The 13,950-nt window shown below is 41.9% G+C and overlaps 1 non-coding gene across 1 annotated transcript; it reads right to left on the reverse strand.

Annotated features, from left to right (window-relative positions):
- Positions 1-403: 403 nt before the first annotated feature.
- Positions 404-511, reverse strand: LOC112718951 (small nucleolar RNA R71). Its single transcript, XR_003161276.1, has one exon. It is a non-coding gene; the product is annotated as a small nucleolar RNA R71 (small nucleolar RNA).
- Between the last annotated feature and the right edge of the window lie 13,439 nt (positions 512-13,950).

Raw genomic sequence — 13,950 nt, forward strand, 5'->3', positions numbered from 1 at the left:
GGCAGCCGAAAACAACAACAATACCAACAATGCAAGGAAGGTGCTGGGTGACTTTACTGCACCTACTCCCGACTTCTATGGGAGAAGCATCTCTATCCCTGCCATTGGAGCAAACAACTTTGAGCTTAAGCCTCAATTAGTTTCTCTAATGCAACAGAATTACAAGTTCCATGGACTTCCAATGGAAGATCCTCATCAGTTTTTAGCTGAGTTCTTGCAAATCTGTGACACAGTCAAGACTAATGGGGTTGACCCTGAGGTCTACAGACTGATGCTATTCCCTTTTGCTGTAAGAGACAGAGCTAGGACATGGTTGGACTCTCAACCTAAAGAAAGCCTGGACTCTTGGGAAAAGCTAGTCAATGCCTTCTTGGCAAAGTTCTTTCCACCTCAAAAATTGAGTAAGCTTAGAGTGGAAGTCCAAACCTTCAGACAGAAGGAAGGAGAATCCCTCTATGAAGCTTGGGAAAGATACAAACAATTGATCAGAAAGTGTCCCACTGATATGCTTTCTGAATGGAGCATCATAGGTATTTTCTATGATGGTCTCTCTGAACTGTCCAAGATGTCTTTGGATAGCTCTTCTGGAGGATCTCTTCATTTGAAGAAGACGCCTACTGAAGCTCAAGAACTGATTGAAATGGTTGCAAATAACCAATTCATGTACACTTCTGAAAGGAATCCTGTGAACAATGGGACTAGTCAGAAGAAAGGAGTTCTTGAGATTGACACTCTGAATGCCATATTGGCTCAGAATAAAATATTGACTCAACAAGTCAATATGATTTCTCAAAGTCTGTCTGGGATGCAAAATGCACCAAGCAGTACTAAGGAAGCTTCATCTGAGGAAGAAGCTTATGATCCTGAGAACCCTTCAATAGAAGAGGTGAATTACATGGGAGAACCCTATGGAAACACCTACAATCCTTCATGGAGAAATCATCCAAATCTTTCATGGAAGGATCAACAGAGACCTCAACAAGGTTTCAACAATAATAATGGTGGAAGAAACAGGTTTAGCAATAGCAAGCCTTTTCCATCATCTTCTCAGCAACAGACAGAGAGTTCTAAGCAGAATACCTCTGACTTAGCAACTATGGTCTCTGATCTGATCAAAACCACTCAAAGTTTCATGACTGAAACTAGGTCCTCCATCAGAAATCTGGAAGGACAAGTGGGTCAGCTGAGCAAGAAAATTACTGAACTCCCTCCAAGTACTCTTCCAAGCAATACAGAAGAAAATCCAAAAGGAGAGTGCAAGGCCATCAACATGGCCGAATTCTGGGAGGAAGAAGAGGCAGTGAACGCCACTGAGGAAGACCTCACTGGATGTCCACTGACCCCCAATGAGTTCCCCAATGAGGAACCTTGGGAATCTGAGGCTCAAGATGAGCCCATAGAGATTCCATTGGACTTACTTCTGCCATTCATGAGCTCTGACGAGTATTCTTCTTCTGAAGAGGATGAGTATGTCACTGAAGAGCAAGTTGCTAAATACCTTGGAGCAATCATGAAGCTAAATGACAAGTTATTTGAAAATGAGACTTGGGAGGATGAACCCCCTTTGCTCACCAAAGAACTGGATAACTTGTCTAGGCAGCAATTGCCTCAATAGAGGCAGGACCCTGGGAAGTTTTCTATACCTTGTACCATAGGCACCATGACCTTCAAGAAGGCCTTGTGTGACTTAGGGTCAAGTGTGAACCTCATGCCCCTCTCTGTAATAGAGAAATTAGGGATCTTTGAGGTGCAAGCTGCAAAAATCTCACTAGAGATGGCAGACAACTCAAGAAAACAAGCCTATGGACTTGTAGAGGATGTTCTGGTTAAAGTTGAAGACCATTACATTCCTACTGATTTCATAGTCCTAGAGACTGGGAAATGCATGGATGAATCCATCATCCTTGGCAGACCCTTCCTAGCCACAGCAAAGGCTGTGATTGATGTTGATAGAGGTGAGTTGATCATTCAAGTGAGTGAAGAATCCTTGGTGTTTAAAGCCCAAGGATATCCCTCTGTCATCATGGAGAGGAAGCATGAAGAGCTTCTCTCAAAACAGAGCCAAACTGAGCCCCCACAGTCAAACTCTAAGTTTGGTGTTGGGAGGCCACAACCAAACTCTAAGTTTGGTGTTGAACCCCCACATTCAAACTCTAAGTTTGGTGTTGGGAGGTTCCAACACGGTTCTGAGCATTTTTGAGGCTCCATGAGAGTCCTCTGTCAAGCTAGTGACACTAAAGAAGCGCTTGTTGGGAGGCAACCCAATGTTTTATAATTAATTATTTTCTTTTGTTATTTTATCTTTTTTGTAGGTTGATGATCATAAGAAGTCACAAAAATAATGAAAAAAGCAAAAACAGAAAGAAAAACAGCACACCCTGGAGGAAGATGCTGCTGGCGTTCAAACGCCAGTCAGCCTAGCAGTTGGGCGTTTAACGCCCAGTCTGGCACCCATCTGGGCGTTTAACGCCAGAAAGGGGCACCAGACTGGCGTTAAACGCCAGTAAAGGGCAAGAACCTGGCGTTAAACGCCAGGAATGGGCACCAGCCCGGCGTTTAACGCCAGAAATGGCTCAAAACGTGGATTTTGATGCCATTTGGTGCAGGGATGCCTTTTCCTTGACACTACAGGATCTGTGGACCCCACAGGACCCTACCATCACTCTCTCTCTTCTTCCCCCATTCACCAATCACCTCAACACCTCTTCCCCAAAAACCCTTCACCTATCAAATCCCATCTTTCTCTTCACCACTCACATCCATCCTTCATAAACCCCCACCAACCTCACCCTTCAAATTCAAACCACTTTCCCTCCCAAACCCACCCATCATGGCCGAACCCTTTACCCCCCTCTCTCCTATATATACCCTTCTTCAACCCTTCATTTTCACACAACCTAAACACCACTTTTCCCCCTCTTTGGCCGAACACACCACCATCTCCCTCTTCCTCATTTCTTCTTCTTCTACTCTCTTCTTTCTTCTTTTGCTCGAGGACGAGCAAACATTTTAAGTTTGGTGTGGTAAAAGCGTTGCTTTTTCGTTTTTCCATAACCATTATGGCATCCAAGGCCGGAGAAACCTCTAGAAAGAGGAAAGGGAAGGCAAAGGCTTCCACCTCCGAGTCATGGGAGATGGATAGATTCCTCTCAAGGATGCATCAAGACCACTTCTATGAAGTTGTGGCCTTGAAGAAGGTGATCCCCGAGGTCCCTTTTTCACTCAAAAAGGGTGAATATCCGGAGATCCGACATGAGATCCGAAGAAGAGGTTGGGAAGTTCTTACCAACCCCATTCAACAAGTCGGAATCTTGATGGTTCAAAAATTCTATGCCAATGCATGGATCACCAAGAACCATGACCAAAGTGTGAACCCGAATCCAAAGAATTATCTCACTATGGTTCGGGGGAAATACTTGGATTTTAGTCCGGAGAGTGTGAGGGTAGCGTTCAACTTGCCTATGATGCAAGGAGATGAACATCCTTACACTAGAAGGGTCAACTTTGATCAAAGGTTGGACCAAGTCCTCACAGTCATATGTGAAAAGGGCGCACAATGGAAGCAAGATTCAAGGGGAAAGCCGGTCCAATTGAGAAGGCATGACCTCAAGCCCGTGGCTAGAGGATGGTTAGAGTTCATACAACGCTCAATCATTCCCACTAGCAACCGGTCCGAAGTTACCATAGATCGGGCTATCATGATCCATAGCATCATGATTGGAGAAGAAATAGAGGTTCATGAGGTCATAGCTCAAGAACTCTATAAGGTGGCGGACAAGACCTCCACCTTGGCAAGGTTAGCCTTTCCTCATCTCATTTGTCACCTCTGTTATTCAGTTGGAGTTGACATAGAGGGAGACATCCCCATTGATGAGGACAAGCCCATCACCAAGAAAAGGATGGAGTACACAAGAGATCCTACTCATCATGAGATCCCTGAGATTCCTCAAGGGACGAATTTTCCTCCACAAAACTATTGGGAGCAACTAAACACCTCCCTAGGAGAGTTAAGTTCCAACATGGGACAACTAAGGGTGGAGCATCAAGAACACTCCATCATCCTTCATGAGATTAGAGAAGATCAAAGAATCATGAGGGAGGAGCAACAAAGACAAGGAAGAGACATTGAGGAGCTCAAGCACTCCATAGGATCTTCAAGAGCAAGAAAGAGCCGCCATCACTAAGGTGGACCCGTTCCTTGATTTCCTTGTTATTTATTCTTCTGTTTTTCGAATTTTATGCTTATGTTATCCATGTTTGTGTCTTGTGATCATTAGTGTCCTAGTGTCTATGCCAAAAAGTTATATGAATCCATCACCTTTCTTAAATGAAAACTGTTTTTATCACAAAAGAACAAGAAGTACAGGATTTCGAATTCATCTTTAAAACTAGCTTAATTAGTTTGATGTGGTGGCAATACTTTTGTTTTCTGAATGTATGCTTAAACAGTGCATATGTCTTTTGAATTTGTGGTTCATGAATGTTAAAATTGTTGGCTCTTGAAAGAATGATGAAAAAGGAGACATGTTACTGAGGATCTGAAAAATCATAAAAATGATTCTTGAAGCAAGAAAAGGCAGTGAAAAAAAAAAGGGAGAAAAAGAAAACGAAAAAAATAGAGAGAAGAAAAAGAAAAGAAAGAAATAAGAGTTGTGATCCAAGGCAAATAAGAGTGTGCTTAAGAACCCTGGACACCTCTAATTGGGGACTTTAGCAAAGCTGAGTCACAATCTGAAAAGGTTCACCCAATTATGTGTCTGTGGCATGTATGTATCCGGTGGTAATACTGGAAAACAGAGTGCTTTGGGCCACGGCCAAGACTCAATAAGTAGCTGTGTTCAAGAATCATCATACTTAACTAAGAGAATCAATAACACTATCTGGATTCTGAGTTCCTAAAGAAGCCAATCATTCTGAATTTCAAAGGATAAAGTGAGATGCCAAAACTGTTCGGAGGCAAAAAGCTACTAGTCCCGCTCATCTAATTTGGAGCTACGTTTCATTGATAATTTGGAGTCTATAGTATATTCTCTTCTTTTTATCTTATTTGATTTTCAGTTGCTTGGGGACAAGCAACAATTTAAGTTTGGTGTTGTGATGAGCGGATAATTTGTATACTTTTTGGCATTGTTTTTAGTATGTTTTTAGTATCTTTTAGTTAGTTTTTATTATATTTTTATTAGTTTTTAGTTAAAATTCACTTTTCTGGACTTTACTATGAGTTTGTGTGTTTTTCTGTGATTTCAGGTATTTTCTGGCTGAAATTGAGGGATCTGAGCAAAAATCTGATCCAGAGACTCAAAAGGACTGCAGATGCTGTTGGATTCTGACCTCCCTGCACTCGAAGTGGATTTTCTGGAGCTACAGAAGCCCAATTGGGGCGCTCTCAACGGCTTTGGAAAGTAGACATCCTGGGCTTTCCAGCAATATATGATAGTCCATACTTTGCCCAAGATTTGATGGCCCAAACCGGCGTTCAAAGTCACCTCAAGAAATCCCAGCGTTAAACGCTGGAACTGGCACCCAAATGGGAGTTAAACGCCCAAACTGGCACTAAAGCTGGCGTTTAACTCCAAGAGGAGTCTCTGCACGAAATTTGCTTCATTGCTCAGCCCAAGCACACACCAAGTGGGCCCGGAAGTGGATTTTTATGTCATTTACTCATTTCTGTACACCTTAGGTTACTAGTTTTCTATAAGTAGGACCTTTGACTATTGTATTAGAAGTCTTTGGATCTTTATATCTTTTGATCACTTTAGATCTTAGATCATTGGGAGGTTGGCCATTCGGCCATGCCTAGACCTTATGCTTATGTATTTTCAACGGTGGAGTTTCTACACACCATAGATTAAGGTGTGGAGCTCTGCTGTACCTCGAGTATTAATGCAATTACTATTGTTCTTCCATTCAATTCCGCTTGTTCTTGTTCTAAGATATCACTTGTTCTTCAACTTGATGAATGTGATGATCCGTGACACTCATCATCATTCTCACCCATGAACAAAGTGACTGACAACCACTCTTGTTCTACAAGCATAAGAGGCTCTAGTGAATATCTCTTGGATTCTTTAACCGGAATCTTCGTGGTATAGGCAGGACCTGATGGCGGCATTCAAGAGAATCCGGAAGGTCTAATCCTTGTCTGTGGTATTCTGAGTAGGATTCAATGACTGAATGACTGTGACGTGCTTCAAACCTGTAACTTACTGGGCGTTAGTGACAGACGCAAAAGAATCACTGGATTCTATTCCAGTAGGGGAGGGAACCACACCGGTGATTGGCAGCACTGTGACAGAGTGTGTGCATTAGCTTTCACTGCGAGGATGGGAGGTAGCTGCTGACAACAGTGAAACCCTACACGAGCTTGCCATGGAAAGGAGTAAGAAGAATTGGATGAAGACTGTAGGAAAGCAGAGAGACGGAAGGGAAGGCATCTTCATGCGCTTATCTGAAGTTCCTACCAATGAATTACATAAGTATCACTATCTTTATCTTTTATGTTATTTTCGTTCATCACCATATACATTTGAGTTTGCCTGACTAAGATTTACAAGATGACCATAGCTTGCTTCAATACTAACAATCTCCGTGGGATCGACCCTTACTCGCGTAAGGTTTATTACTTGGACGACCCAGTGCACTTGCTGGTTAGTTGTGCGAAGTTGTGTAATGCCATGGTATTGAGCTACCAAGTTTTTGGGGTTCATGACCGGGGATTATGAGAGTTGTGAAAAAGTATAGTTCACAATTTCGCGCACCATCCCCCCACCTTTCTGGCGTTAAACGCCCAGAATGGCACCCATTCTGGCGTTTAACGCCCATTTGGTGCCCCTTTTGGGCGTTTAACGCCCAGTCAGGTGCCCTGGCTGGCGTTAAATGCCAGAAATCCTTTAGCACTGGGCGTTTTTCTGAACGCCCAGGATGCTGCACACCTGGCGTTAAACGCCCAGAATGGTGCCCATTCTGGCGTTTAACGCCCAAAATGGCACCATTCCTGGCGTTAAACGCCCAGAATGGTACCCATTCTGGCGTTTAACGCCCAAAATGCCCCTTACTAGCGTTTTTTCGCCAGTAAGCTCTTTTTCTCTGCTTTTTGAGCTGAATCCTTCTGTAACTCTGTGAATTCCTTCATTTTTGATACTTGCCTCTGTAAGAACAATTCATACAACTTCCTAATGACTGGGTTGCCTTCCAGCAAGCGCTTCTTTACTGTCTTTAGCTGGACTTTCACTGAGAATCACTCAAGTCTCAGTTTTGAGCATTCCTGCTCAAAATTGCCTTCAAGATAATGTTTGATTCTCTGTCCATTAACAATGAACTTTTTGTCAGAATCGATATCCTGAAGCTCAACATATCCATATGGTGACACTCCTGTAATCACATACGGACCCCTCCACCGGGATTTGAGTTTTATTGGAAACAGTCTGAGCCTAGAGTTGAAGAGCAGGACTTTTTGTCCTGGCTCAAAGACTCTGGTTGACAACTTCTTGTCATGCCATTTCTTTGCCTTTTCCTTATAAATTTTTGCATTTTCAAAGGCATTGAGTCTGAACTCCTCTAGCTCATTTAGCTGGAGCAGTCTTTTTTCACCAGCTAACTGTGCATCCATGTTTAGGAATCTGGTTGCCCAGTAGGCTTTATGTTCTAGTTCCACAGGCAAATGACAGGCCTTCCCATATACCAGTTGGTATGGAGAGGTTCCTATAGGAGTCTTGAATGCTGTTCTGTATGCCCACAGAGCATCATCCAAGCTCTTTGCCCAATCCTTTCTTCGGGCCATCACAGTCCGTTCCAAGATTCTCTTTAGTTCTCTGTTAGAGACCTCAGCTTGCCCATTTGTCTGTTAGAGACCTCAGCTTTTTGGCATTGTTTTCAGTATGTTTCTAGTAGGATTTAGTTAGTTTTTAGTATATTTTTATTAGTTTTTAGTCAAAATTCACTTTTCTAGACTTTACTATGAGTTTGTGTGTTTTTCTGTGATTTCAGGTATTTTCTGGCTGAAATTGAGGGACCTGAGCAAAAATCTTATTCAGAGACTGAAAATGACTGCAGATGCTGTTGGATTCTGACCTCTCTGCACTCGAAGTGGATTTTCTGGAGCTACAGAAGCCCAATTGGCACGCTATCAACGGCGTTGGAAAGTAGACATCCTGGGCTTTCCAGCAATATATGATAATCCATACTTTGCCCAAGATTTGATGGCCCAAACCGGCGTTCAAAGTCACCCTCAGAAATTCCAGCGTTAAACGCCGGAACTGGCACCTAAATGGGAGTTAAACGCCCAAACTGGCATAAAAGCTGGCGTTTAACTCCAAGAAGAGTCTCTACACGAAAATGCTTCATTGCTCAGCCCAAGCACACACCAAGTGGGCCCGGAAGTGGATTTTTATGTCATTTACTCATCTCTGTACACCCTAGGCTACTAGTTCTCTATATATAGGACCTTTTACTATTGTATTTTCATCTTGGTTCTTCTGGTTCCCTCTCTGGGGCTGAGGCCAATGATCACTCTTGTTCTTATGTATTTTCAACGGTGGCGTTTCTACACACCATAGATTAAGGTGTGGAGCTCTGCTGTACCTCGAGTATTAATGCAATTACTATTGTTCTTCTATTCAATTCCGCTTGTTCTTTGTCCAAGATATCACTTGTTCTTCAACTTGATGAATGTGATGATCCGTGACACTCATCATCATTCTCACCTATGAACGTGTGACTGACAACCACCTCCGTTCTACCTTAGATTGGGTGTTTATCTCTTGGGTTCTTTAATCGGAATCTTTGTGGTATAGGCAAGAACTGATGGCAGCATTCAAGAGAATCCGGAAGGTCTAACCTTGTCTGTGGTATTCTGAGTAGGATTCAATGATTGAATGACTGTGACGTGCTTCAAACTCCTAGCAGGCGGGGCGTTAGTGACAGACGCAAAAGAATCGATGGATTCTATTCCGGCCTGACCGAGAACCGACAGCTGAATTCCGCGTGCTGTGACAGAGCATATGCAATCATTTTCACTGAGAGGATGGGAGGTAGCCATTGACAACGGTGAAACCCTACACAAGCTTGCCATGGAAAGGCGTAAGAAGGATTGGATGAAGACAGTAGGAAGGCAGAGAGACGGAAGGGAAGGCATCTTCATGCGCTTATCTGAAGTTCCTACCAATGAATTACATAAGTATCTCTATCTTTACCTTTTTGTTATTTTCGTTCATCACCATTACCATTTGAGTTTGCCTGACTAAGATTTACAAGATGACCATAGCTTGCTTCAATACTAACAATCTCCGTGGGATCGACCCTTACTCGCGTAACGTTTATTACTTGGACGACCCAGTGCACTTGCTGGTTAGTTGTGCGAAGTTGTGTAATGCCATGGTATTGAACACCAAGTTTTTGGGGTTCATGACCGGGGATTATGAGAGTTGTGAAAAGTATTGTTCACAATTTCGCGCACCAAGTTTTTGGCGCCGTTGCCGGGGATTGTTCAAGTTTTGAGCAAGCTTTTGGTAACATCAGTGCCAAGATCCGGCAACAACACCAAGTTTTTGGCGCCGTTGCCGGGGATTGTTGAGTTTGGACAATTGACGGTTCATCTTGTTGCTTAGATTAGGTATTTTTTTTTCTTCAGAGTTCTTAAGAATGAATTCTAGTGTTTCAAGGTGATGTTCTTATCATCACCAAAGCTGATTGATCCTCATCAATTTAACTCTTGAATGCAATGTCCTGCTGAAGCTTGGCTAGCCATGTCTAATTCCTTTAGACTAAAGCTTTAGACTAACATTGCATGATTCCTGGAATTCTCATTAAGAATTTTGATACCTTTATTTTCCTTTTCACTTAATTTTCGAAAAAGCACAAAAAAATTACAAAAATCATAAAATCCAAAAATATGTCTTGTTTGAGTCTAGAGTCTCATCTTAAGTTTAGTATCAATTGCATGTTTCTATTCTTATTGCATTCATGCATGTGTCTTCATTGATCATCAAGTTGTTCTTGATGATTTCTTTGTTTTGATCTTTGAATTCTATTGAATTGAGTGTTTTGTTATATGCATTCTCATTTTGTTAGTGTCAATGGTATACAAACTGCTAAGTTTGGTGTCTTGCATGCATTATTATTTGATTTTAGTTGCATTTTGATTATTCCTTATTATTAAAAATCCAAAAATATTTTTAATTTGTGTCTTCTCAAGTCAATAATACAGAGACTTAAAGATTCAGAACATACAGCAGAGGAATTGCACAGAAAAAGCTGGGCGTTCAAAACGCCCAGTGAAGAAGGACAGACTGGCGTTTAAACGCCAGCCAGGGTACCTGGTTGGGCGTTTAACGCCCAAAAGGGTAGCATTTTGGGCGTTAAACGCCAGAATGTGCACCATTCTGGGCGTTTAACGCCAGGATGGCACAAGGGGGAAGATTCTGTTTTTCAATGCAATTTTTTTCAGTTTTTCAAAGTTTTTCAAAATCAAATCTTTTTCAAATCATATCTTTGCAATCAAATCTCTTTCAAATTCAATTTCTTTCTATTTTCAAAGATACTTACTATCAATTAATGATTTGATTCAACATTTCAAGTATGATTGCCTTTTCTGTTGAGAAAGGTTTAATGTTTGAATCATATCTTTTCTTGTTAGCCAAGTTTTTAATTTTTAAAATCAAATCTTTTTAAAATTGTCTTCAAATCATATCTTTTCAATCATATCTTTTTAAAACCATAACTTTTCAATCAAATCTTTTTAATCACATCTTTTTCAAAATAGTTTCAATCAAATCTTTTTGATTTCTAATTTCAAAATCTTTTTCAAAAATCACTTGATTTCTTTTCCACTCTTATTTTCGAAAATCAATTAATTGTTTTTCAAAATGTTTTCAAAATCTTTTAACTTAATTTTCGAAAACTTCTTCCTTTCTTCTCACATCCTTCTATTTATGGACTAACACTATTCCTTAATGCAAAATTTGAACTCCATCTCCTTTGATAAGTTCGAATTTTCTACATCTGTCTTCTACTCTTCTTTTCCTCTGACACTTCAAGGAATCTCTATACTGTGACATAGAGGATTCCACATTTCTTGTTCTCTTCTCTCTCATATGAGCAGGAGCAAAGACAAAGGCATTCTTGTTGAAGCTGATCCTGAACCTGAAAGGACCTTGAAGAGAAAGCTAAGAGAAGCCAAAGCACAACTCTCTTTAGAGGACCTGACCGAATTCTTCAAAGAAGAAGAACATATGGCAGCCGAAAACAACAATGCCAACAATGCAAGGAAGGTGCTGGGTGACTTTACTGCACCTACTCCCGATTTCTATGGGAGAAGCATATCTATCCCTGCCATTAGAGAAAACAACTTTGAGCTTAAGCCTCAACTAGTTTCTCTAATGCAACAGAATTGCAAGTTCCATGGACTTCCACTGGAAGATCCTCATCAGTTTTTAGCTGAGTTCTTGCAAATCTGTGACACTGTCAAGACTAATGGGGTTGACCCTGAGGTCTACAGACTTATGCTATTCCCTTTTGCTGTAAGAGACAGAGCTAGAACATGGTTGAACTCTCAACCTAAAGAAAGCCTGGACTCTTGGGAAAAGCTAGTCAATGCCTTCTTGGCAAAGTTCTTTCCACCTCAAAAATTGGGTAAGCTTAGAGTGGAAGTCCAAACCTTCAGACAGAAGGAAGGAGAATCCCACTATGAAGCTTGGGAAAGATACAAACAATTGATCAGAAAATGTCCCTCTGACATGCTTTCTGAATGGAGCATCATAGGAATTTTCTATGATGGTCTCTCTGAACTGTCCAAGATGTCCTTGGATAGCTCTGCTGGAGGCTCTCTTCATCTGAAGAAGACGCCTACAGAAGCTCAAGAGCTAATTGAAATGGTTGCAAACAACCAATTCATGTACACTTCTGAGAGAAATCCTGTGAACAATGGGACTAGTCAGAAGAAAGGAGTTCTTGAGATTGACACTCTGAATGCCATATTGGCACAGAACAAAATATTGACCCAACAAGTCAATATGATTTCTCAAAGTCTGTCTGGAATGCATAATGAACCAAGCAGTACTAAGGAAGCTTCATCCGAGGAAGAAGCTTATGATCCTGAGAATCCTTCAATAGAAGAGGTGAATTACATGGGAGAACCCTATGGAAACACCTATAATCCTTCATGGAGAAACTATCCAAATTTTTCATGGAAGGATCAACAGAGACCTCAACAAGGTTTCAACAACAATAATGGTGGAAGAAACAGGTTTAGCAATGGCAAGCCTTTTCCATCATCTTCTCAGCAACAGACAGAGAATGCTAAATAGAACCCCTCTGACTTAGCAACCATGGTCTCTGATCTAATCAAAACCACTCAAAGTTTCATGACTGAAACAAGGTCCTCCATTAGGAACTTGGAGGCACAAGTGGGACAGCTGAGCAAGAAAGTTACTGAACTCCCTCCAAGTACCCTTCCAAGCAATACAGAAGAAAATCCAAAAGGAGAGTGCAAGGCCATCAACATGGCCGAATTTGGAGAGGAAAGAGAAGAAGTGAACGCCACTGAGGAACACCTCAATGGGCGTGCACTGACCTCCAATGAGTTCCCCAATGAGGAACCATGGGAATCTGAGGCTCAAAATGAGACCATAGAGATTCCATTGGACTCACTTCTGCCATTCATGAGCTCTGATGAGTATTCTTCCTCTGAAGAGGATGAGTATGTCACTGAAGAGCAAGTTGCTAAATACCTTGGAGCAATCATGAAGCTAAATGACAAGTTATTTGGAAATGAGACTTGGGAGGATGAACCCCCTTTGCTCACCAAAGAACTGGATGACTTGTCTAGGCAGAAATTACCTCAAAAGAGACAAGATCCTGGGAAGTTTTCCATACCTTGTACCATAGGCACCATGACCTTCAAGAAGGCTCTGTGTGACTTAGGGTCAAGTGTAAACCTCATGCCTCTCTCTGTAATGGAGAAGCTAGGGATCTTTGAGGTACAAGCTGCAAGAATCTCACTGGAGATGGCAGACAACTCAAGAAAACAAGCCCATGGACTTGTAGAGGATGTTCTGGTTAAGGTTGAAGACCATTACATCCCTACTGATTTCATAGTCCTAGAGACTGGGAAGTGCATGGATGAATCTGTCATCCTTGGCAGACCCTTCCTAGCCACAGCAAAGGCTGTAATTGATGTTGATGGAGGTGAACTGATCATTCAAGTGAATGAAGAATCCTTTGTGTTTAAGTCTCAAGGATGTCCCTCTGTCACCATGGAGAGGAAGCATAAAGAGCTTCTCTCAATTCAGAGTCAAACAGAGCCCCCACAGTCAAACTCTAAGTTTGGTGTTGGGAGGCCACAACCAAACTCTAAGTTTGGTGTTGAACCCCCACATTCAAACTCTAAGTTTGGTGTTGGGAGGTTCCAACATTGCTCTGAGTATCTGTGAGGCTCCATGAGAGCCCTCTGTCAAGCTACTGACATTAAAGAAGCGCTTGTTGGGAGGCAACCCAATGATTATATTTTATCTATTTTCCTTTGTTATTTTATGTTTTTGTAGGTTGATGATCATAAGAAGTCACAAAATCAATTGAAAAAGCAAAAACAGAATGAAAAACAGGAAGAAAAACAGCACACCCTGGAGGAAGAACTCACTGGCGTTTAAACGCCAGTGAGGCTAGAAGTTGGGCATTTAACGCCCAGTCTGGCACCATTCTGGGCGTTTAACGCCAGAAAGGGGCACCAGACTGGCGTTAAACGCCAGAAAAGGGCAAGAACTTGGCGTTAAATGCCAGAAAGGGGCACCAGCCCGGCGTTTAACGCCAGAATTGGCTCAAAACGTGTTTTTGAATGCCATTTGGTGCAGGGATGACTTTTCCTTGACACCTAAGGATCTGTGGACCCCACAGGATCCCCACCAAACCCACCACCCTCTCTCTTCTTCACCCATTCACCAATCACCTCAATACCTC

The sequence above is a fragment of the Arachis hypogaea genome, chromosome 10 (assembly GCF_003086295.3).
Source record: "Arachis hypogaea cultivar Tifrunner chromosome 10, arahy.Tifrunner.gnm2.J5K5, whole genome shotgun sequence".
In the NCBI taxonomy this organism is placed as follows: Eukaryota; Viridiplantae; Streptophyta; class Magnoliopsida; order Fabales; family Fabaceae; genus Arachis; species Arachis hypogaea.